Genomic DNA, 4,848 nt, shown 5'->3' with positions numbered 1-4,848 from the left:
ATATAACATCATAAAATTTACACATCTTTACATTTATATTCGTTAATGCACATACCACAAAATTATTCTGCGTAAATCCTTCCACCCTTTCTGGGTTGGTTCTAAATTACCTGTGCACACTCTCACTAGTGAATCAGTATTTACCCTCCCTTACCCTCCCACCCTCAGTACCGATGGAGAATGAGAGAGAAAAAAAAAAAAAAAAAAAAAAAAAAGGAAAGGGGGGGGGGGGGCGAAAAGGATAAGAGAGTGGGGGGGGGAGGGAAGGAGGGGAAACAAGGGAGACCATGCCGCCGAATCCTTAGCTTGATTTAATTTATCTCCATGTTCCCCAGATATCTCTCCACCTCTCCCCCCCCCTCCCTCCCTGCCTGTGAAACCATACCCTCTCATACTGCCTAATCCTATCCACCAGATTCAGCCAGTGTTTTTTAGTTGGGGGTTCAGCGATACCCCATTTCCTGGCTACACAAACCCGTCCAAGGTGTAACACCCTTTGGACCAATTGTTGTTTTGCCCGGTCCAGTTTTACCCCTTCCAGATCTCCCAAAACCACATTCCTGAGTGTAAATACAATATCTATCCCCAGAACTTCTGTCACATGGGTGCAGATTTCCTCCCAAAAGATTTGAATAATTGGGCATTCCCATATAACATGCAAAAAATTTGTCTCTGTGCCGAGGCACCTCAGGCACTTACTGTCAGATCTGAGTTTCATTTTCGATAAGTCTGATGGCGTATAATAAATCATGTGAATAATACTGAACTGTATGAGTCTATGATTCCATCCTATTGAGCAACTCTTCAAATTCCTATACACTCGCTCCCAACTGACCAGCGTGTTCCCCTCCATCGCCTTTTCCCATTTTATACAAGAATGATGTTTGCGGTTGAGTGATACTCCTTTTATTATTTGTTTATAAACCTTAGAAATTATGTCCCTAGTGTCTCCTTTATTTTTGACTACCATATCTAAGCACTCATGTGCCACCACCCTCAAACCTATCCCCTTTTTTCTTTTAAAAGTGACAAGTGCATGCACAACTTGACCATATCTCAAAAAATCCCCTTCTTTTAAGTGATATACTTCTTCGAAATGTGAGAAGGGTCTAATCTCCCCCTCAGACAAAAATTGTGATACATATTTGACCCCCAACCTTTTCCAAAACCCGGAATCCGGGATACTTAATAACTCTTTAATCTGATAGTTTCCCCATAACTGTGTTTTTTCAAAAAATCCGTGAATATTCAACATTTTCTTTATCTTCTTTATCTCTATCCAACATTTAAATAATAAGTTAGGTAATTCCTTTTGCTTGAATTCTTCTGTGCCCAAAATGCCGCTTTCTAACATCTCCACTACCGAGTCCTGTGAAAATCGTGTATCCTTTAACAGCCCCAAAATTGCCGAATTACCTTCCCATTTTACAAGTCTGCTAATTTGTGATGCAATAAAATAACCCTTAAAAAATGGGACTCCCAGCCCCCCTTCCTCCACCGGCCGGTATAGATAACATATCTTCATACGCACTTTTTTTCGTCCCCATTTGAGATAATTCAGCATTGCCTCAATGACCTTAAACATCGACTCCTCTATCCAAACTGGGCTGGATGAAAGAAGGAATAAAATTTGTGGGAGAAGGATCATTTTTATAAGACCGATTTTATCTGATCTTGAAAATGGTAACCTATCCCAACAATGCATTCTTTCTCTTATAGCCTTCAATAGTGGCACCAAATTAATTTCCACAAACCTATCTAGTTCTCTAGCAACTTGTATACCTAAATATCTGAAGCTATCCTCGCAGATAGAAATCTCATAGCCTGCTAACCCCCTTTTAACCTTCGAGTCCAGAGGGAGCAGTTGTGACTTTGTCCAATTTATTTGAAGTCCTGACCATTTCCCATATTCTTCGATCACCTCTATTACTCTAGGTACTGCCGACACGCTATCTTGTAGATATAAAATCAAGTCATCCGCGTATAAACACAGATTATCCCTCTTACCCCCGCATCCCCCTCCCATAATTCGCTGATCGTCCCTGAGTAAAATTGCCAGTGGTTCAATGTACAGCGCGTATAGTAACGGGGACAGGGGACACCCCTGTCTTGTACCTCTAGTTAGTTCAAATGGTAGAGGGGCCTTTTGATTGTGTCGCTCTCCTCGAGCAATGGTGCAGGCTGGGCATTCCCGACACCAGGCTTCGATGTCGGGCTTCATGTTGACCCAGTAGAAGTGCCTCCGGAGGGTGGCTTCAGTCTTCTGAGAGCCAAAGTGTCCGGACTGGTCATGGTACATATCCCGTACTATCTTGGCGTCCCTCCTGGGAATCACAATCTGGTACAGCCGGTCATAAGTGATAGAGTCCAGAGTTCTTCTCTTTAACAGGCCCTGATGCATGTTCAGAGTCTTTCTCTGGCGCCACAATTGAGACAATTCTCCATCAGCTCTTCTCCGGCGGATTCTTTCAGGCACTCGCCCACTAGAGAGATTCATCCAGAGGTCCATTTCCGCAGGGGGCTCTGACTCTTCTTGAGGAGTAGCTGGCGCGGCCTCTGTCGGTAAGGAGTAAACTCTTTGGGCATCTTGGTGCACAAACCGGGCATAGAACGCTGGCATCTCCACATCTTCCCACTGAGCATCCGTGGAGGGTCCCTCCCACTGGTCAGGGAGACGGGTCAGAGCGTCAGCGTTGTCGTTGGTCTTGCCAGCCCGATACTTGATGGTAAAGTTAAAGTTGGCAAGTCTGGAGGCCCACCGTTGTTCCAGTACTCCAAGATGAGCGGTGTTCAGATGCGCCAAGGGATTATTGTCTGTGAAGACAGTGAAGAAGGATGCAGCCAGGTAGTCCTTGAACTTTTCGGTCACAGCCAAGACTAATTTCAGAAACTCCAACTTGAAGGAACTGTAATTCTGGTCGTTTTGCTCCGGTTCTCGTAGGGAACGACTGGCATAGGCTATGACCCTTTCAGTTCCATTCTGGAGCTGGGATAGTACAGCCCTTAGGCCTTGCTTGCTGGCATCGGTATAGAGGGTGAAAGGCAGACTGTAGTCTGGATATCCCAACACCGGAGGCTCAGTCAACCGTTGCTTGAGCATCTGGAAGGCAGCTTCTCGTTCGGCTGTCCACTCACTGGATACTCGGGAACGTTGGCTCTCTTTTGGCAAGCCCCTTAGAAGTTCTTGCAGAGGAGCCGCCAGCTGGGCAAACTTCGGGATAAAATAACTGGCAAATCCCAGGAAGCTTTTGATGTCCCGTATGGTTGACGGGGTAGGCCAGTCGTGGACAGCTGCAATCTTCTCTGGGTCTGGCTCAATTCCATGAGCGCTCACCACATGTCCCAGGTACTTGACGCTAGGTTGTAGCAGGTGGCACTTGGATGGCTTAACTTTCAACCCATGTTGGGTCAGGATTTGGAAGACTTCAGCCAGATGGTGGAGGTGGTCTTCACCTTGGAGTAGATGATGATGTTGTCCAAGTATAGCAGGACGGTCTCGAAGTTTCGATGACCCAAACATCTCTTCATCAGCCGTTGAAATGTGCCTGGGGCTTTGCATAGCCTCGAACGGCATGTTGTTGAACTCGAACAGGCCCATTGGGGTGGTGAAAGCTGTCTTCTCACTGTCTTCCGGCGCCATGGCCACTTGCCAGTAGCCACTGATCAGATCCAGGGTAGAGAAGTAGGCAGCTGACACTAGGGCTGCGAGTGATTCCTCGATTCGAGGCAGCGGATAGGCATCCTTGTGAGTGATATTGTTGATCTTCCTATAGTCAACACAGAATCGAAGGGTTCCATCCTTCTTTTTCACAAGGACCAGCGGGGCAGCCCATGGGCTGTGACTCTCCCGGATAACATTGGCTGTCTTCATCTCCTGTACCAGCTTTTTCACCTCTTGGTAGCGGGCTGGAGGTATGGGCCGGTATCGCTCTTTGATAGGAGGATGAGAGCCAGTAGGAATGGTATGTTGGATCAGGGTAGTCTGCCCAAAATCCAGTGGGTGCTTGCTGAAGGCCTGGTGGTGCTTCATAACGACATCCAGGACACCTTGTACTTGGTCTGCAGGAGTAAAATCGTTGTCTCCAATATTGAGCTCAAGCCACCAGGATTGCTCGGCAGGCTCACCTTCAGCACTTTGCTTCACTGCCAACTGTTGGGAGGCAGACAGAGCGGTTTCCACTTAGTCTTCAGGATGGATGCTGAAGAGAGTGGCTACAGCTTGGTATTTTCTCAGATCTACTGTGGAGTCTCCCACATTTAGTAGTCGAATGGGTACTTGTCCTCGGGATACAGTGACTAGGCTCCTGGCGGCTAAAATGGGTAGGTCTTCGTCAGCTGGTAGAGGTTCTACCATAGCCTGGTAGTCTTGACCTTGGACGCCCATGCAGGCTCGGCACCATACTAATGTCTCGGTCCCAGGTTGAAGGCGGACAGGTTGGGGATCTTTGATCCGGGCTCTGCAGATTTCTCCATTAGGGCCAGCAAACTTCTGTTGCGCCGCTAGAACCTGCATGAGTTACCTTTCGGGACCCGTTGGGCACTGTTGGCAGAGAGTCGTGGAGAGCTTTCAGCACTTCAGGGTAGCAGTTGCGGAGGACATTGGTACCCAGTACCAGGGGGAAGTTACTGGGCACTCGTGTCACCTCTACGCCCTGCCTGGTTAACTCAGTGTCTACAATGGTTAGTGTGGGCTCCCAGTAGCCGCGGATGGGTACGGGTTTTCCGTTCGTAGCAATAATGTTCAAGTAAGCCCTGGGAGACTGGACTAAGGATGCTCCTCCTCGGCATTTCTCGAAGGTAGCACTCAGGATGGTGGTCACTTGAGAGCCGGTATCAATTAAGGCCGGT

The sequence above is a fragment of the Engystomops pustulosus genome, chromosome 6 (assembly GCF_040894005.1).
Source record: "Engystomops pustulosus chromosome 6, aEngPut4.maternal, whole genome shotgun sequence".
NCBI lineage: Eukaryota > Metazoa > Chordata > Amphibia > Anura > Leptodactylidae > Engystomops > Engystomops pustulosus.
This window is presented reverse-complemented; position numbering follows the sequence as displayed.